Genomic DNA, 21,350 nt, shown 5'->3' with positions numbered 1-21,350 from the left:
AAAAAAAAAAAAAAAAACCCTGGAGGCAAAGCTTTTGAAAGTTAAGCTTGCAAAATTGGTACAAATTGGCTTTATAAAAGATGGAGGAGACCCTAATCAGGAGATCCTTTCTCTATCTGAGAAAGACAAGATAAACCTACTAGGTAACCAAAACACTCAGGATGTGGGGTGAACATAATACTAGAAGTTTAGATCTTAGAGTCCCTCGTGATCAAAAATAATAATAATAGTAGAAGAAATGCCACGTGCTGATGTCCAAGTTTGGATACAGAAAAAAGAACTGATGGCACACTGGTTTGGAATCATAGACCCAGGGCAAATTGACACAACTGTGGAGCCATCACAGTAACTTTGGCCCAACACTTGGCTTCTATGAGGGTAGCCTTGGTGGTTACTTCCAATACTGAGGAGTCTGACAAAATGGGACAGACAGGCTTTTTACACCTGAAGCCAGAATACAGAATCTTTATTCACTGAGAATTTTCACCTTTTCTAGCACTTTCCCTAACTCCCCCTCAGTGTTTCATGCTTATACCATTTACCACGTGGTATTACAATGATGCATCTGTGTCTGTCTTCCCCACTAGACCATCAGCCACTCAAGGACCATAATATAATCTCTTGGAAACACCGCACATGTGTTTCTTTTCCCCAAACTGATCTGAAGATTGGACGCAATTCCAATAAAAAGCCACAGAGAATCACTGAGGAACTTGATTAAAAATTCTCAAATTCATATGGAGGAACAAAGAGCTAATAATAAACAGAGCAGTCCTGTGGAGGAATACCAAGACTTATTTCCACGCTGAAATAATGAGGACAGTGCTGTGTTGATGCAGAGATAGACAAATTGCCCAATGGAACAGACTAGAGAACGCAGAAACACAGACAGAGAGAGAAAGAGAGTATAGTGGCCGCTCAGTGTCAGAGAAGGCACTGCAGATCACTAAAGAAACAATAAACTCTTCAGTAAATGGTGTGGGGCCATTGGTTACATGGGAAAAAACTGGGGCTAAACCCTGCTTCACACCGTAGAGAAAGATCCATTCCTGATGGATTTAAAACTTAGATGTAAAAGGCAAAATTCTAAAACTTTTGAAGACAGCATAGGAGAGTATCTTTAGAACCTCTGCGTAGTAACCTTGGCTACATTCAAATTGAGAACTTCTGTTTAGTAATAGACCCTGTGAAGAAACTAATCAGAAAGGGCACAAACCAGGAGAAAATATTTTCAATATACATAACCAATAAAACCTATATAAATATAATTTATCTTTTAAATTTCTTCCAAGTCTAATACATAAGTTAATAAATCCATGGTTTACAGATCAGGAACTATGAATGGTCCATAAATATATAAAAGAATATTCAACCTCATTAGTAATCAGAGAGACACTAAGATACCAGTGAGATTGCAATTTTCACCCACTGGATTGGCAAAAATTAAGAAGCCTGACACTATCAGAGACTTGGAAAGGATGTGAGTCAACTGAAATTTTTATTCATTGTTGGTAGGAGTCTAAGTCACAGCCAGTTTGGAAAAAAATAAGTTGAATATTCACATACTCTATAGCCTCGTAGTTTACCCTAGAGAAACTCCTGCACACGTGCACAAGATTTATGTGATTCTACTTCTAAGTATAAACCCTAGAGAAACTCTTGCACAGGATTTATGTATAGGAACATTCATAGCAACATTGTAATAACAACCAGAAATAACCCTAGCATCCAAAGTGTTCAGGGGAAGAATAAACCTTTTCACCTACTCACACAATAAAATGCTACAGACAGTAAGGAAAATGATGAACTAGGTGCAACAAGGATGAATCTCAGAAACAAAATATTGAATAAAAAAAGGCAAGTGAAGACTGTATATAGTATAATACCATTTTGATAAAGTGAGCAAAATTAAATGATATATTTCTTGATGTTGTATGCATATCTGCTACATTATTTTTTAAAACCAGCGGTTTATAGAAATAAGATTCAGAATACTGCTTACCTCTAGGGTTCTGCAGGGGCCGGTACAGGAAAGGAGGCCACCAGCTAAAGCAATGGGATTGATCATGTTCTTTCTTTGACGGGAGACTCACAGGTGCTGCTGCTGTTGCTACGCCTCCACTTAATTGTGTGATACATCCTTTTGCATATATCAGCTATGATGTAAGAATAATAAAAAGGGAAAAAAACAGGTGCCCGGGATTTTCTGAGAACCATGGAAACAAGATTCTTCTAGTTACTCATGATTCTGCCTGTGTTCACAGACTCGCCGACACAGGATGTTAGAGGTCGAGGTCATCTAGGTCCATCACAAATGAAGTAGATGAGGAAACTGAGGCTTGGAGATAATAGGTGACTGTTCATGATCGCTTGGCAGAGCCAGGAACCAAACCCAGGTCTTCTGACACTTCTTCCCTTAAGCCCCATCCCCAGGCCGTGCCCTTTGGTCTAGTAGATAATAAAAAAGAAGAAGGAGGAGGAAGAGGAAGAGGAGAAGAAGACAACGACTCCAGTCTTCTATATCTTTGTATTTCCAAGACCTGGCACAGGGCCTAACAATTCTTTGGCCCTCAAAATGTCTGTTTACTGAATATTATGAAATTCTTATTGGATTGGTCACAAGATGTCTCCAACATAGTAAGCAGTATTTCTCTCTCCCCATTCAGTGGCTTTGAACCAAGAAAAGGTCCCTGGAAGCAAGACGGTAGAAACTCCCAGCCATATCATCAATGGACCTTGCCAGACGCCTATGTGTGGGCACGTGGCGGGGAGATCTGTGGAAGGGGGGTAGAGATGCCTGCGGCAGCCCAGCCAGGGCTGTATTTCCCAGCCCGTCCCAGCAAGCCGCCTCGCGTGACTGACTTCTTTAGCTTAAGGTGTAGAATTCAGGGGAAAGGAGCCAACCTTGTGAATGTGTCTTTGCTGCCTCCAGGGCGAGGCGTGGCCAGGATCTGTGGTTTGGCTGTGGAATGAGCAGTAGAAGCACTTTCTCTTCCGTGGTATCTGCATAGCAGGCTGGTGGATCCCACGTTATGTTAATAAGTTCCTGGCGAGGCACCTGGCTTCCATCTCGCTCCTTTAGCAGCTCCCTGAACTTCAGGTTTCCCGGATTCCCTAACTGTAGGGGTTAGCAATGCCCTCGGGTATCCTTATTCTTCCTCCCTTGGTTTTTCTAGACCTTCCCTATCACCAGGGGGCAGAGCCAGGGCCTTGGCTTGGGAGGACTTTGCAGCAGCCTCTTCCTGCAGCTGCTGTCTGGGAGAACGTGCAGCCAGGGCTCATGCAGCAGAGCTGGGGAACTGGCCTCCCCGTGGGTGCTGGGCCCCGAGGTCGCGAGGAGCCTGTGGTTAACAGTAGCCGAGATCTCTGATTTCACCTTAGTGCTTTCCTGAGTGCACTGAGCTGTCAGACTTTCAAGTCTTCAGGACTTGAAGGAATGTGATCTATCTCTGCCTTCACTCAAATCTTCTCCTATGTCCCTCCATAACGTTTCTTTCTGTCTTCATCAACTCCTACATGTTTCTCAGTAACTACATTCCAGGTGGGTTCCATTCTGAGTGACTCGGGCTAACAGGCCAATGAGGCGAGATGATGGGCTGCTTCCCTTCTGTGTGGGATGCCTGCCAGCGGTAGCTAATGATGACGTTTGCCAAGACACACCCTTTGTCCACTCAAAACAGACCACTTCTGTCCAGTGAAGAAGAACTTCCTTCCTGCAGGTTACGCTAAGTCCTAGATGTGTGTTTGTAATTTCTGGTGTGTGTAGGTTCTCCCCAGGGGTCTGTAGAGAGGGCACTGACCACTGCAGTGGAGTCCTTGGCATGATTCCCCACATGACAGTACTGCCAAGAGCAGGGGTGGCCACCACGGCTGGTCACGGTGTCCTGGCCCAGGCTGCCTTACTTACTACTGCAGAAGGGCCTGCAGGGCAGATGAGAGGAAATGATTCCTTCTCAGCTGAGGCTCACAGGTGCCTGCTCTGAGGCACGTCAGCTGTAGGTGCAGCTTCAGCCGGCTGCTGTCCCCTCCCCTCTGCAGACGAGCGCACCTTTCCCACTGACGCCCCCTCTGCTGGGCCTTCAGGATGCAAAAGCTAAGGCCCAATTTATAGGCTTTGTCTGTGTTTGTGTATTTTGTTAAATTAAGTTTTTGATTCCCAGAACACATGGGCTTCAACTTCTGTGTCTGGTTTTTCATGTTGCTCATTCTGATGCTCCACCTTTAAGACCTGATCTCACAGCAAGTGTCACGCGGACATTTGAAGAGCACCTGTACGTGTGAGGGAGAGTCACACTTGGCAGACCCAGCAGCCTGAGTGGCGGGGGAGGCTCGGGTGGAGAAGCCCGCCCAGTGCTTTGCCCTGCTCTTGTGCCCCCTTAGCTCCCACGGGCATCCGCCTTCAAAGAATGGAAAATAGCTGATCCTCCTTTAAGCTGCTTGAATCTGTTTCATTCATAATTCTGCAGAAAAATTCCCTTACATTTCACAAAATAACATAGCCTTAGCAGTGTTTTATTTTTCAAAAGTGCCAGACATCCGGCACGGATGGACACGGATTCCAAAGAAATGTGCTCCAATTGGACCTTCCTGAGACAACCTCTGGCCCCGTGGGCAAGCCATGTGCCGTCCCTGCCTTTCGTCCCACCTGAAAATGGGAACAGTAATACCCACCTAATGAGGTGTGGTGATGCGTAAATGACTTTGCCAAAAGCTGTGCATGTCTTAGGTATTATACTTTTACCCTAAGACAATAGCAAATGCACCATAAATATCTTATTTCAGGAAAATATTTAGTGCTTATCAGCAGACAGAATATGAGAGTTCTTTTAACACTAGAAAATGACAACAAGCAAAAACAAGACAATAATAATAATAATAATAGTTTGTATTTATTGAGCATTCACTACATGCTAGGCACTGTACAAAGGCCTTCAGATGAAGTATTCCATTTAATCTTCAGGCAGATAATATTATTCCCCTATTTTTTAATCAAAAGAAAAAACTAAGTTTAGCAAATTTTAGTCACTTGCCCAAGGTCACTTAGCTTCTAAGTGGCAGAGCTGGGATTCAGACTCAAAATATCAGAAATCTTAAGCTTTGCTCCAAGAAATTTCCAAGCTAGCATGAAAAATAAAACATAATCACAAATAAGACATTCACAGAAGAAAAATAAAAGTCTCATATTTACAAGTGTACAACATCATATAAGGTGTGCCATGGATATCACTGATTAGTCCGCTCTGAACAGAGCCGGAGGGAGAGAGAGAGGGATGACTGATAATTGGGAAAAACGGCATAAAGAAAACAGCATGCTACCTGTGGCTTGAAGGATGAGGAGTATTTTGACAAGTGAGGAAGAAACAGGTGTCCCAGGCAAAGGGCGGTGAGCACAAAGGCCCAGAACCAGGAAACAAAGCACGTATTGGCAAAGGATGGACATATTTGAAACTCGGACTTGGAAAGGGGGGGGGGGCAAGGGCAACATACGTAACCTAAACATCTGTACCCCCATAATATGCTGAAATAAAAAAAATAAAAATAAAAATAAATAAAAATACTGCCAAAAAAAAAAAAGCACGTATTGGGTAATGTATTTTGTGTGGCTGGAATATAGGAAAAGTTAAGGGAAACACAGCTAACAGTAGGAACTGCTAACTGTCCCCTCATATCCATTTGCTCCTGGTTCCTTTTAGGAAGAAAACCTCTGATTTTATCTTGGCACCACTGCCCAGCTAGAGACTACAATTCCCAGCCTCTCTTGTAGCAAACCGTGATCGTGCGACTGGGTTTGAGTGACGGTTCGGGAGCTGAAGTGACGTGCTACTGAAGCACTGACCTTAAGTCCTAAAGCCTGAGCCCCATGCCCGGGGCTTCCCTTCTCCCCTCTTTCTGGGATAGAAATGGTGGCAACAAGAGCAGCTGCCTTGGACTCAGATATGGGATCCACAGGTAGTGTATGACAAAGCTGCCCACCACACCTGGACACCTACCTGTAGACACATGAGAAAGGAATAAACTTTTATCTTATTTAAGCATGGTTTCTTGTACAAACTCCAAATCACAAATATTTGCAATCTCTACCCTAATTAATGCAGGGCCCACCCTCGGAGGGCCTTGAATTCCATGGTATTATTTGGAAAATAGTTGGCAGGCAACAGAGAGTCCCTTTTCAGTTTGAAGCATCTGTGTTTGCACAGTGAGCTACTGTCCCTTAAAGAACATTAGCACGTTAATGGTGTGCCTTTCTATTAACTGAGTTTCAAATTATGTTAGCTACAGCTCAAGGTCAGGAAAGCATGTTTGCTAGGACATCATAGCACGGGGTGGTATTGACTTTATTGAGAGAGCTTTGCTTTCAAAATCATAAAAAGGGAAAAGGAAATACATGAAGAGGCAAGGGATATGTGTGTCTGAGCACAATTCCACCAAGGAACTATTTGACCTTGGGCTTCAATCAAGTGCTGTACCCAGTTATTCTGGGATAGAGTTATTCTAAGGTGGGCAAAGTTTAAACCAATGGTACCCAGGTAACATCCACCATCTCCATGTCAGAATACAAGAAGCAATTAGACTAAGAACTAGAATAAGGTCTGTCTCATCTATGTGTTTTTTAAAGAGAAGGGTATTTCAGATAAGTTAGTTTTCCGGATACCTGAAGGTTAAGTTCCCCTCTGTTATTTTATCATTGGACCAACAATTAAATTACTGCTACTGTTCCCAAGATGATCATAAACAAACCTGAAAACACAGGCACTAAATTGTGTGCCAGTAATTATAAGGATGGTCATCTAGGTAATTAGAACCAGCTTGTTTAATTTCTTTTAGATTGCCATCATAACAGAAACACAAAATTTAAACATTTTCTAGAGAATCTGGAATCAATCTGTAGCTCTTCTGTTTGAGAAATCCAGGTATGCATAACCAACATTTTGAGGCATGTGGTCTGTTAACTAATCATTGGTCTTTCAAAAATATTGCCTTAGAAACATATACTCAAGGTATTATTCAACATGTGTTATATATTAAATATTTCTACTACGCAGACTTATTCCTCACGGATCTGCTCTGCGGGAGGAAAAATTTACACGAAAAACAAAAGTTTGTAGTTCTCAAATAGCACATGAATCCAATAAGCAAAAAGTCAGGATACTTGTACATGAAGATAGAACAGTCCCTTGATTTACAAGGTACTCGAATTCTTGGAAAACTTAGTGTGTTGTCCCACCATATGAAAAATTATTGTTTATATGTAAAATGGAGTTCACATCTAGGTTCAAGCAATTACAAGGGAGGTTTTTACCCACGTGAATTTGTGGTGGAACACGGGAAAGTCGTGTGGGATGTGGGATGTGATTTCACATGCAGGACGGTGCTGTGTGTGGAAGACCAGCATCCATGACCCCGCCTAATAATTGCCAGCCGCCCTTCCAATCTTTGTGAAAGTAAAATCAGCCCTGAAATTCTCGAGAGGCTGTCCTGGGGGCACTCCCAGTCATGACCGCTGTCAGAGTGCCTCGCCCGAAGTGCTTTCTTAGTTCACTTCCTAGAGCAGATGGCAGCACTGCTGCGGCGCCTCAGCACGGGCGTGAGCACTGGAAAGTTGGCACAGGGGACCTGCTCAGACAACTGCTGCGCTTGCTGCTGGCCTCCGGTGAGACAGGGTGCTGGGTCTGTGCATCTCACCCTCCAAGGAAAGGATTTTTTTGCATCGCTGAACTGACACAAGAAAGAGGCTGGGGAGCATTGTCACACTTGGAGCCTTCCCAGTAAACCTTACCTGCTCAGGGCCCCACAACCCTGGGTGGAGGAGCCAGTAACCAAGTGGGTGTTAGCAGCATTGACAGTGAGCGTGGCAGACACAGGCCCTCACTTCTACATGCTTTTTTTTCATCGCCTAAGGAACAGCAAGGAGTGTAGTAGGGAATCGTGGCAGGCAGGTGGGGCTGGAAAGGTGGACTGCCGAATGCTGATAAGAGAGGAGAGGGCAGAGGGCAGAAAGACAACGTGGATGTGAGTTGCCAAATCTGAGAGCTCTTGCCTGGCATCTTTGGGATGAAGGCATAGGCTGTTCACTTTGCCCGCCTGTTTTAGGGGCAGATATGCGCAGCCTAGGTACAGGGAGTATTTGTGGACAGGAAGGCAAAGAAAGGCAGAAGAATCCTGCAATCTGAGCTCCTCACAAAGAGTCAACTCTCCAGTTATCTGATATCTCTAAAAATAGCCTCATTTAACTGAAACCATATCATGCCAAAGATTCACATAGATCTTCTACGCCAAATAAACAGGTCACCATGTCCTCAGGAAGAAGGGGGATAGGCCTGAAATCTTGAATGTGGCAATAGACGTGAGGTGCCTCTGAATTTAATGTTTTCCTTCCTGGAGTCAGTCTAGAGAGGTTCTTTAAGTACCAGGGAGTAGATGAATATCAATGACACAGCCCACATATAGCTTTCCAGCCCACATATAGCTTTTCCTTGCTTTGCTCTCTAAAATGTTCTCTCTCTCTCTCTCTCTCAGCTTTTTTCAATTTTTGAAATCAATCTTCCAAGATCTGTTTATTATGCTTTTGGTGACCCTGGAAGAATAGAAATGGCATTATTTACCATGAGATTTTTTTCATTCATTTTCTAAGATCTGTGCACAAATTCGAAATTCTACAAATTAAGGGCTTTAAATTCTGACCTGTAATGTAGTGGGTGTTGTGGGGCACTGCCCAGATCCCCCCTTCAGGAACAAGGCCCTCATTCCCCCAGCTTCTGGGAGTGTTGTGTGCTGCTATCTCAGCCAAAGGGAGCTGCCTCACCCCTTGCCCGTGTGCAATGGGTGGTTGACGCAAGGATCCAGACACCCTTAAATTGGAACACCTCTGATGGGCCATTCCAGCCTCAGAGGTCCCCGCATGGTTGGCTGAGGCCTGTTTCAATTGCATCACAGTTCACCTTTTGTTTTGTTTTGTTTTGTTTGCCATTCTGGTTTGCTCACACCGTAACAGGTGTCGTTCCTGACAGCATTCCCCAGTAAATTGCCTGCACAAAAATCTCTCTCAGACTCTATTTCCTGGGCCACTCAACCCACAACAGTAGATGCCAGGAGCCGTTCTAGGTAAAAGACTCCAAAATAGGATTTGGAGCTGGACCATCCTCTTGCCGGTTGGCAATGAGGACACCATCACTGACAGTGGGGGGTGGACTGATAGCCTCTGGCACAAGTTGTTGTTTTTTAATGTCACCAGTCATGAGCTGGAATGGGATACAGATAGAAGGGAATGCATAGGTGAGTGGACTATTTCAGGTTTTTAAGAAATTCAGGGGCAGTAGTAATAATAAGAATTATGGAATTGGATGGCTGTTTCTGGGAGATTGGTTAATCACTAATTTAAGGCAAGATAAGAAAGCCAGAAGACCCCCTTGGCAAATTATAGAAGATTCTTCTCACCTGCAGCTGGAGGGCAGCGAGAGCTCAGGATCAGGCTGTGGTTGGAAGTCTGACCTGGGTCTCCCTGGGCTAAAATCAAAGTGTCCGCAGGGCCGCATTCCTTTCTGAAGGCTCGAGGGCAAAAGCCATTTTCTTTCTTTTTCCAGCTTGGAGAGGCCACCTGCATTGTTTGGCTCACAGCCCCTTTCCTTCATCTTCAAAACCAGCAATATGGCATTTCTCTGACTGTTCCTCCATAGTCACAGTCACCTCTCCCTCCAACCCCAGCTGGGAGAAGTTCTCCAATTTCTAAGGACCCATGTGATGGTATTGGGACCGTATAATCTCTCCATCTCAAAGTCTGTAACTTAATCACATCTGCAAAGTCTCTTGCTCTGTAGGGTCACATATTAACAGGTCTCCAGGATTAATACGTGAACATATTTGGGGGGTTGTTATTCTGTCACCCTATCAGGAAGGAGAACAAGAAGCAGTTCTACTCATATGGAATAGATAAGCATATATGTTTACTGTATGTTTATGGAGCAACAACATACATTTGCTCTACAACCTTGCACAGGAGGTTAGCGCTGAAAAGACTTTAGAGATTATCTAGCTCAATCCCTTCATCAGACAAGGAAGAGGGGCCAAGAGAGACGAAGGAACATCTTGCTTAAGATATTAAAAGGGAAAGGTAGGATGAGAACTTCCTCTGTCTTTAGACCATGAGGAGTGAACTGGGGTTTCACAGCCAGACACTAGCCCACAGGAAGCCACACCTCTCAGCTCTGTCCCTGCCCAAGTTCTCTAACATCCGCCCTCTCCCATGACAATGTGGAGTTCCCCGAGAAGCCTGGTCTCCAACACTGAAGGGCAGCGGAGCCAAGCACCCAGCATTCTCTGCAGCTGCTCCATATTTCGGCCCCATGCCCATCGCCTGGGTTCCGCCCGGTGGGCATCCTTCCCCACATTCAACAGCCAAACAAGATCCCACTCCACCGACTGCGTCCCGCCAGCCCAGGGTGCCTACGGGAACTTTCAATTGACACGTGTCCTATTCTTGGGAACATTTGCTTTCTAAGATGTCCACAAAGTCCTTGGAAGTCCTTTTCCTTGGAAAAGGAATTGTTAGAGGTGGGATTTAGGGGAGAACAGAAAGTCCTGACGAAATGTCCTGGATCTTCCTCCCTTAGACAACTTTTCCCTTCCTATGAAGACAATATGGAAGGGAAAAAAAAGAGAGTACTAGAATTGAATTGGGAAGAATGTAATGTCCTTTCCTGTTGCTCTGGTAAAATCTTTGCTGGGAGACTGAGAAGTGTTGATTTTGAATGATTTTTAAGAATTTCTTTCCAAGGCAATGGATTCAATAACACATAAAACAAGAGTCTTTTGTCAGACATCCTCTGATATTCTAGCAAGCACCACACACACACACACACACACACACACACACACGCATACATGTACACAAACATGCTTTATTTTCACTTCTCTTCCCCTACAGCCCAAGGCATTCCCAAAGCACAGCAAAGCAATGTTTGCAGCTTTGAAAGGACACCGTGTACTAAAATATGATTTTGAACTCCACCCTGCCTTCCCTCCACCTACGTTAAAATCCTTGGACATTTTCTTCAAATTATATGTTTTCTGGGGCTTTGTCATGTTGCCTAAAAAGTATTTCTTTTCCAATCACAGCGTTTGGGGCACAGGCCACGGCTACTCGTGGAGTGGTGAAGCTGATCAGGGGCTATGGCCCGGGGACCAACATACTCTCGCCCAGCTTTCATGTTGCCCAAGTTCGCTCAGAAAATGTCTTTCCAGGCCATCAGGAGCAGCAGATTTTACCAAAAAAAAAAGCCCTTCCCTCTGGCTTCCTTGCTGTGGGGCAGCTTCAGGCACCACCCCCTGACCCGTGGGCCCTGCACAAGTAACCCGCTCACACACAGCCCCCCCAACAGGCCTCTGCTATGGCTGGATTCTTCCTTTCCATGGCTCCTATGTACTGAGTTTTGGATTCTCATTTGCTCCCTGAAGTTCCTCTCCGGGACTTGGAATTCAGTCCCCCTATCCAGTTCTCCTACTGCTCTTCCAAGAACCAGCTCACATGTGACCCCTCAAGGTCATCCTCGTTGCTCTGGGGCCCATTCCCCAGCACTTGAGCAGTGCCCTATTCTAGCACAGTAGCTGACGCTCGCCTGTGCCTCCCCCACTGAACTGTAACTTGGGAACCAGGACTGATTTATCCATGCCTCCCCTTCCACCAGAGTGCCTGTGCAGGATTGGTACGTAGGCACACAGTCGGTGCCCAGTAAACGCGTGTTGTGCAAATGAGAAGTCTCCACGCCAGCACGGCGCTTCTTGTTAACATACCTGCAGAAAAGCCCAGTACAGGAGTGTGGCTGTGACTCTGATTTCAGTGTGATAAATGTCTTTCAGCTGTGTCCCTGGAGCCCGTCCTCTGTCACTGCAAAAGGCTATGAATTGGGAGGTTGTCACACACATGAGATCTAAGAAGTCCCCTGAGCTGCTCTGCCCAGCCGGAGGGCACCAGGGACTGTGGTTGAGCTTTGAACAAATCCTGGGATTATTTATCTCTGACATCAGACTCCCAGAGCCTTTAGAGCCAGGAGGGGGTTGTTTATTCTCCATTCCGCGTGCTTCTCCTCTGCTCTTCCCACCTCCCCCATCGACCTGACCTGCGACCACGCTCACAGCCGGCTCTCTGGCTCCACGGCCTCCTCGGAGCACCTGTGCTTGGCAAACGGCCGCCTTCCTGCTGGACCCGGAGCTGCGGACCACCTGCGTGCCCACACATCGCCTCTGACTTCCAGGGAGCATCAAAGGGTGGGAGGAAAGACCGGGTGGCCAGCTGAGGCGGAAACTCAGACAGGGCTGACTTCTTCCCAGGCTTATCTCAGCAGGGGCCTGCAGAAGTGCGGGACAAGGAATGGAGGCCGCTGTGAGTCCTGGGTGTGAGCTTAGTCCCATTTTCAACCCACATGACTGCCCCCCCTACCCTCCCTCCACATTCTTGGCCTGAGCCAATCTCCCCCGTAAACACAGCAAAGGCCAGGTGACCAAGAAAGTGGAAAAATAAAGAACTTCAGACCTAGAGAGGCAAGGAAAGGTCTCCTCGGCCAGTGACTGTAACAGTTTTTAGCTGCGGAGCCCTTCTCTTCAAAAGAGCCTTATTGGAAAGCCAAACAAGCGAAACCTCTAAAAACCCAGGAAGAGCCGTCCACACTTCTGGTCTCTGGTTTCCCTTCTATCCGGCCAAGATGTTTGCATTTTACCTTCTCCCTTAGCTCCTTCCATGCCTGGCAAACAGAGGCGTGTGACATCTCTGAACCCCGATATGAACGCAGCGGGGCCTCTAAGTGCAGTAAAGCCAGGCCGGCAGGCTTCTCTCGCCCACCTGAGGCTGGTATTTATGGAAAGCGGTAGAAGACAGGCACATTGAAGAGTGCGCAGTCAGAAAATTCTTTCTTGGGAGTGGTAGAAGCCTAATACAAACTAGCTTCATTACAGTGAAGCTTTATTGGCAGGATACTGGGTGTCCACACACATATCTGGGCTCTCAGTACCTGGCATTGGGCCCCGATGCCACGAGAACCCCTCTTTCTCTGTCTCCCCTCTCTCGTTCTCACCAATAGAGAGGGGTTTTCTAGCCTCTGGCAGCCCTAGATTCCCATCCTTCCCACCTCCCTGAGTTAAGATGCCTTCACCACCGGCTCCTCTTAGCACAGTCCCGGGAAAGGCCTCGGCCTGGCCCAGAGTCCGTCATGTGCCCATCCCTGACCCGACCACTGTAGCCAGAGGGATAGACGCAGGCTCACGCCATAGCCAAGGGTGCAGAGTTCCGAGATTGACAGCCCCTCAGGACCACCAGGCAGGGGACTGGGGAGAAATAGTTCCCCAAGACAGAGGGGCTTCTGGTAGGCTAATGGGGAGAGGCACAAGTTCTTAACATTTTGACAGAGACTCTTCTGGAAATTGTCCCTTAACCGAAAGGAATCATCCTCCACCCACCAGGAATCACCCTCCACCCCACAGGAATCACCCTCCACCCCCCAGGAATCCAACTTCAAGCATCAGAGACTGCTGCAAGGACAGCCTTGCCGAGCCCTTCGTACGGCCCACGGAGGGAGCTATCTACCCTCCTTCCCTACACGACCAGAGTTAAAAACCAAGCATTCACTGGGAATGCGTGTGTTGTTTTTCTTTTTAGACTTGATTCAACTTGAAAGGACTCTTCGTCTTATCTCGTGCAAGTGAGCAAGGGATAGTGTGTTGGTTCAGTGGTGCAATAAATAAGCTCTCATTATGAGAAATGTGATGCCTCACTCCACTGAGCCATTTGGTAACCATAATCTGACATTACAGAAGCTTTTCTTGTGAGACCAGAGAGATCTGAGCCACTTCCCTTTTCAAACGGCTTCAGCTAATGGCTTTCCATGCTGTTAGTGGAACGAGTCCAAGCTATCTTTGATTTGTGGTCGCTTGATTGGGTCCTGACAGGAGAGGCTCCGCTTTGCAAGGAGGAATAATTGCCTGGGAACCCTGCAGAGGAATATAATTCCTGTGGAATTGGAGGGACCACAGATGTGGAGAAACTTAACTCCTCTGGGAGATGACAATCTATGCAGAGGTTTCTCACTCCCATGCTGGCCCCTTCCTTTCCTCTGAGGGCTCACTTCAGCCTTTTCTGCCTCACCAATTTTCCTGACACTGGGAATGTTTTCCTAGAAAGGAGGAGGGGCTGATCTTCTTGGATCCTGCCACACAAAGCCGGGGCCACTTAGAAAATCATCCAGCCACATAGCCCAACGGGTCAGACCGCCATACTCTTAGGCAAATGTCAGTCCTCAGACTGCACCTAAAGTCTGCCCGTGAATTGCAGACTCACTCTGGCCGCCGTAGGGTGGTCAGAGTAGGAGGGCAGTAGTGTATGAGGTCGAGAAATCGATCATCTTCACTAATAGAAATGGAAACACCATTTTCTATACTAAACGTGCATGACTACCTGCATGCTTCTGGGCTAACCCACAGGCCCATTTTAGGAGACTTTGATACCATTTGGTCCAAAAGAAAATGACAAGAGAGCTCAACACTGCTATGGATGCTTCCCAGGTTGGAAGAAAGACAACAACAAGGCAGCATTTGTTTTGACACTGGAAACCTGGCTTCATTTTCAGAACTGTAACAACCAAAGGTTATCTCAGGCTTGGAAGGGACATTTTCTTCTTTATGTAAACTTTTCGTTTGGGAGTAATCTGAAATTTACAGAAAAGTTGCAAGTACAGTCCACAGAGTTCCCCTATACCCCTCACCCAGTTTCCACTAATGTTAACATCGTTCACTGCCATGCTGCATTTGTCAAAACTAGGAAATGAACACGGCGTGGAAGCATCTGCTAAACTCCAGACTACTCAGATTTCACCAATTTCCCCACTGAGCTCCAGGATCCCACCCAGCACCCCACATCGCATTTAGTCATCCCGTCTCTTCGTCTCCTCTAACCTGTGACAGTGTCTCAGTCTTTCCTCATTTATCACGACCTTCACAATTTTGAAGGGGACTAATCAGACACTTGGTAGACTGTCCCTCAGTGTGGGTTTGTCTGATGCTGTCCCCTGGTTAGACCAGGGTTATGGGTTTTGAGAAAGAAAATCCAGAGGGGAAGTGTCTGGGAAGGCTGTTTTTAGAGAACAGGTAGCTCAGATGTTGCAAACTGACTTGTCTTCAAGCCAAATCCTGTGTGTTCCACAGAGTGTGTTCCATCCTATGTTTTAAAGAAATTTTGGGACAATTTCATGCTAAATTTTTTCAATTCAGATCTCCAGCTTCTCTTAAAAAATAGAATGAGCTGGTAACTCCAGGCCTCCAGGGCAGTCAGAAGCAGGCACTGAGAAGCGGTTGGCCCTTCCCAGGGCAACATCCTTTCTGAGTTCCCCCGGTCCTGTGGCCTCCCCAGCACGGAGGCTCAGCATCAGCTGCCATTGATCATGTCCACGGTGTTGGTTTTCTTATAGCAAAGAGGTATTTTCTATATTCCCATCATGTTTCCATCAGAACAGGAACCAACCCAGACGGTCCCATGCTTCAAGAGAAATAAGGCAAGAGCAAGAAATGTGGGAAGTCTAAAGAAACTGCATTTTCCTAATGACAGGCGATGGTGTGAATGCAAAAGCTGCATGTGATCCTCTGTGACTACTGTCCACATGACATGGTCTTACCTCTTATTTGGCAACAGAGAAGAGGGACATGGCTCAAGAGGGGAGCCACTCAGGAGGGAAGATGGATGAAGGGAAAGGGTGACAAAACCTCCACTTGTCCTGACTTCCCCCGCTAGACCCTTCCCTAGGCCAAATTCATGTCACTACCCACGCACAGCCCTGTCACCTTCCAGGACGCGGCCATCCAGTGGGGTCTGCATAGCTGCCTCCTGGGACAGGGATTTTCAGTGCTGCAGTCCCACCTCAGAAGACTGTTAGAGACACACTCAGGCTCTGTCTGATCACCCCTCTACCCACCCCTCACCCCTGCGGTCTGTGAATCAGACGTCCCTGTCACATTCTAAGTGGTGGCAGATTCCCCAACTTCTCTCCTTCCCACCCTCCTCCCCTTTCCCGTCCTGCTCCAATACCCTAGTCTTGAAATCTTCAGGACCGGCACAGAATGTGGCCACAGAAGGTGTTAAGGTGGCGACCAAGCCAAGTCTCCAAGCACCCCACTCATGCGATGAGTCCTGCCCAATACAGCAGAAGAGCGGACAGTGGGGAGGGGGAAGGGTTGTATATCAGATGACATGAGTGAGCACTGGACCAGGAGTCAGGGGATCTGGACTCCAGTCCTGGTTCCAATGCTGTGTGGCGCCAGGAAAATTGCCTAACCCCTCTGAGGCTGTGTTATCTCAGTTATCAAATATAACGACAATTTTACTTGCCTTGCCAACCTCCTGATTCCTGTGATGTGTAAAGATGATCAAGCCACAGCATTCGCTTCCTGACTTGTCCCCTTCACTGCCAAGCCTGAGTTATATCCTTCTCTGTTTGTTTGTAGCAGCCCAACTTCCTCTATCCCTGCACTTACGTTGCATTCCCTGTTTATTTGTTAAACTTGCACTCCCACTCTTAATGGAATAGCCTTGACCAGAGCATGCACATATTTACACATGGGCCTAGTGCAGTGATACCTGTTCCAGTATTTGGTGTAAGAGCACGGTCAAAAAATGTTAAATGAGCAAATAAATCCAGCAAGCATGTAAATAAAATAGTGTATGTAAACGTGCTCTGTAAACTATCATCAGGCTTTACCTGAATGTGAAGGGCTGGGGATGCAGCCTAGTTGGTTCCTGGGTATCTGACCTGATCCAACCAGCCCACTTCTCAGAGAGCCTGCTCTGGCCCACAGCCAATGCCCATTACCTGACCCTTCCCTCTGGCCAAAGCTGATTGGACCTGAGGTTGACACCTGACTCAAATCTGTCAATCTATTGGATGGCAAGTCGCCAATCAGACTCTTCCAGTATTTGAACTGGCATAGTGATAATCATCAGATGACAATGGGTGATTGAACTGAAGCATTCTGTAGAATCATGGCATATTGGGACATGCCATAATCAGTCCATTACAAGCACAAGAGGCCACCAGAAAGAGAGGGGACAGAGAGACAAAGAAGGACCATCTAGGCCTCAGAACTGGAGCAGGCAATCTCCGTTCCCAACATACCAGTTACATCTCCAGTCTGGCTGTACTTGGTGTCTTGTCATTGGATATCTGAGAGATTTTCCCTTGATATTGTATAAGAAATCCTTCTTTGCTTAAGCTGGGAGTGGGGTGGGGGCTGGAATATCTGTTCCTTACACTGAAATAATCTGTCACTATGACACTGGGCAAACAAGACCCAGTCTCTTACTGGTAGGTACAAACTTACCTACAGAGAGAAGGAAGAGACACGATAAGGGTTGAGGCATAGGTACCCATCTGGCCAGGACAAACTCTGAATCCCACAGTGGATATCGAGAGTTGTCACTCTGAGGAGGATATTCAAAGCTACCTCTCTTGGACAAGCAGAGGAGATTGAGCCAGAAACCCAGAAAAAGTTCCAAAGAAATAAAGCTTCAGCTTGGCATGTTCCTGCTGGAGCTGAGGGCCAGCAGGAGCCTCCCAGGACCCTCGGTGGAGACGAGGGCTGGGAAACCTGCAAACCCAGGAGACAGCCGCACTCACCATAGGTCAAAATGCAAACAAGTCGTATGTGCGAAGCGACAAAACTGGGGAAAGGAGAGACACAGCCAGCTTTGGGCATGGCGGATGGAAATGCTGTTAGGAAAGATTCCTCATCCAAGAGCTGTAAGTAACTCGGATGGTGTTTGTCATGAGGTTATGAAACACTGTGGAACTTGTGGTTCCTGTAATTTGTCTGCCTCCAAGGAGCTAAAGTTTATTGATTTTCTTCTGCAAGAGACAGAATCCATTTGGTTTGCCAGTGTTGAAAGCTCGCAGGTTTCTGGAAGAAGCTGGAACCAAAAGAATGGAAATGAGCATCTCTATGTTGGTTTTCTTTCCAGTCACAAAGAGTGGGTATTGCTACAGCGATGGCTTTCACAAACATCCAAAATTTAATTCTTCAAACCCTCAGAAACTGAAAATTATGGAAGGAAATGAGCATTTACTGGATACCTAACATGTGTCAGGCAGTGAGCAAGGCTCTTTTACAAGACAGGAGTGAATTTAATCCTCATAAGACCTCCAAAAGTTATCATCATATCCATTTCAAGGAAGAGAAAACTGAAGTTTAAAGAAACTAAATAGCTTGCCCAGAGTCCCGTAGCTGATATGGAGCCAAACTGAGATTCGGATCCATGTCTGTCTGTCCCGAGTCCCTGATTTTTCTGTGCTGCAACAGCACCTCTCTACGACTGGCTTCCCCAAGGCCCTAGGAGTCTACAGAGTCCATGAAGAAAAATACTTTGGCTGGTGGGGGTGCCCACTCCTGACCTTATAGTCTTATGCGACAGTCTTAGGGCAGGAATCAGAGGAAACATAGAAACTCCTTTTATTAATATTATCATTTTTTCTGATATATTATTTTTAGATTCCTATTTTTAACCCACCTGGAATTTTTATTTTTGAATGAGGTATAAATCAAGGATCTAGTTTTATTGTCGTCCTAACGAATACCCATGTATGCTAGGGCAATGTATTTTTTAAAGCATCTTTTTCCCATTGAATTGAAAATGTCATTTTTGCCATTCATCATGTTTCCATATTCATTTGCTCCACTCGTAGGCTCCCTTCTTCTTCCCACTGATCTATTCCAGCACCAGTTCCCCACTGTCTGAATCCTGTCACTTTGTTTTAAATTTTACTGCCTGGCGAAGCGAGTCACCGCTTAACTCTTCTCAGACATCTATTCTTCCATATCAACTCTAACAACCTTTCGTCTATTCCCAATAATCATTTTGATTCCAATTGAATTTGATTACATTTGCATGTCAGTGTGGATTATTAATAAGAATTGTCATTAAAAATTAAATCCTTAGCACAATTTTATATTTTTTAATTCATGTGTCTTTTACTCATCTCATCAAATTGATAAGAATTTTTTAGTTTTTGTTTCTATCAAGAATGGAATTTATATTTATTTTCTTTCTAACTGGATATGCTCATTTAGAAAAAAGCTGTTGATTTGTTTATGTTTCTCACATTCAGCCACCTTATCAAGTTCTCTTCATTCTAGCAGGTTATTTAAGTCGTTAAATTCTAAATACATGTTTCTATTTTCTGCAAAAAAAGAGATAATTTATTTTGTTTTTCTCCAGTATTTCACACACTGTACTATTACATTACTTAAAACTTTCAAAACAATACTAAATAATGGTAATAGCAGATAATCTTGTTCCTGATTTTAAAATGGCTTCAATATTTCATAATTTTCTATAGTCATTATGTCTATTTTACATGGAGTTTTTATTAGTAATTGTTACTAAATTTTATGAAATGCCTTTTATCTTCTACTGTTATAGTAGTATAGTTTTTTCTCTTTTCATCTATTAACATAGTAAATTTTGTTGATACATATCCCAGTTTTGAACTATCCTTACACACCTAAGATAAACCTGACTTAATTTCTATGCATTTTTTTTTATAATTTTCTACTGTACTTTACATACTAACTTTGGCTTAGAGTTTTGGCTTCTATATTTATAAATGAAATTATCTAGTTTTCATTTTTTTCTATCTTTATCATGTTTTAGTATTAATATTATGCTAGCTCCATAAAATGAATTGGGAGCTATATCTGCCTTTTTCTATGGCCTAAGACAGTTTAAATAATGGCCTATTACAGTGTTATGGGTGCTGCTACAAAACTTCTAGATCAGAGACAAAAGACGGTTTACTACTCATAGCAATAGCAGTAGTTAGACATCATCATTTTTACACCAATCTCCTAAGCCCCACTCCCACAGGGCGACTTGAAGAGGGTCAGTTGACCCCTGCACATGCAGTAGGTTAGATTATAGGAGAGAAACCCTGAGTTTAGGAATCTGATTGTTTCATAATGGGCATTAAGCGTCCTTGCTCTATCCTCCGGAGGGAGACACTATTGTCTTCCAAGGTTGTAAGCAAACCTGCCCTCACTTCCGAAGGGAAACACTATCTCTGTCTTCCAAAGTTGTTTACTATACAAATATCCTTGAAAAGATAACCCAGAACAAGGGGCAGTCAATATTTCACTTACAGATGCACAAAAACCTGAGAGACCCATGGAGAACTATTTCCCAACGCTGTATAGCTGAGGCAAAAAGGACAAAACATGATTATTTGTTCATTCTTAGGCAGTGGGCATATGAGTGTCACTACATTATTTTCTGTCTTTTTCTATATTTTTGAAATATCTTCCCCTTTGTCCCCCAGAAAAGAAAAAGAAATAAATCCTGTCAAATAATGGAATAGTTGCCTCAAGATCTAGTGAGTATTTCAAGAAAATATGGGTGACTTCGCTTTAGGGATATTGTAGAATTCTGAATTTGATGGGTAGGGCCCTTCTAATTCAAAGAATCTACAATGTTAAATGGTCAAGATTGAAGGCATTTTAAAGAATTCCTTACCTGTTCCTATGTTTTACCTCCTCGTTGCTTCATATTCACAGGTGGACCAGGGACCGATGATTGGAAACCACTTTCTATCTCTCTCTTTCTCTCTCTCTCTCTCTCTCTCTCTCTCACACACACACACACACACACACACACACACACACACACACACTACACAAACACAATTACCAAATAAATCATGCTTGGGATTATCCATGTTTCTTAATCTCTTTAGACTTTTTTAATGAGGTCAATGGGAGGACTGCTATTGGTGCTCCTAAAGCTTTGGTGTATGAAAAACACAGCGGGCAGAGGAAAGCCAACTGTGAGCAGGATAAACATGCCCCTGTCCCCACAGAACTCAAAATCAAGTGGGGAAGATAAATAATTCCACAGCCTAATGAGATGCAATTGGCTGTCAGATTCACTAGCAACTGAACAAGCCCCCTCCCCTTCCACGTCCGCTCACCCACCAGCTCTCCAGGGAGCCACGGCCAGAGAGAACTGGTGCAACTTTCTTGTGATTGCCCTGATGACAGCACTAGAGCACCAGGGCCGGGGACACTGTACATTAACAAGAGACCCAACAAGACACTGGCTGACAAAATGTGTCTGCTTAGGTGACCTCTTCTCGCTCTAGCTCAGATTTTCCTTTTCAAAGGAATTTCAAATATCGAGCTTCATACCTCAAATGAATACTGACTGCTTTAAAGGACCCAGCAAATCTGACATAGCATTTAAAAGTCCAAAATTAGAATACTGTCTTGAGGTGTCTGCCCAAAATGCAAGACCCATGTGCCCGGGACTTTCCTCTCTCTTGCTACTTCAAACA

This window comes from Propithecus coquereli, unplaced genomic scaffold (assembly GCF_000956105.1).
Source record: "Propithecus coquereli isolate 6110/MARCELLA unplaced genomic scaffold, Pcoq_1.0 Scaffold43, whole genome shotgun sequence".
Classification (NCBI taxonomy): domain Eukaryota; kingdom Metazoa; phylum Chordata; class Mammalia; order Primates; family Indriidae; genus Propithecus; species Propithecus coquereli.
Note: the sequence above shows the minus strand (reverse complement) of the source record.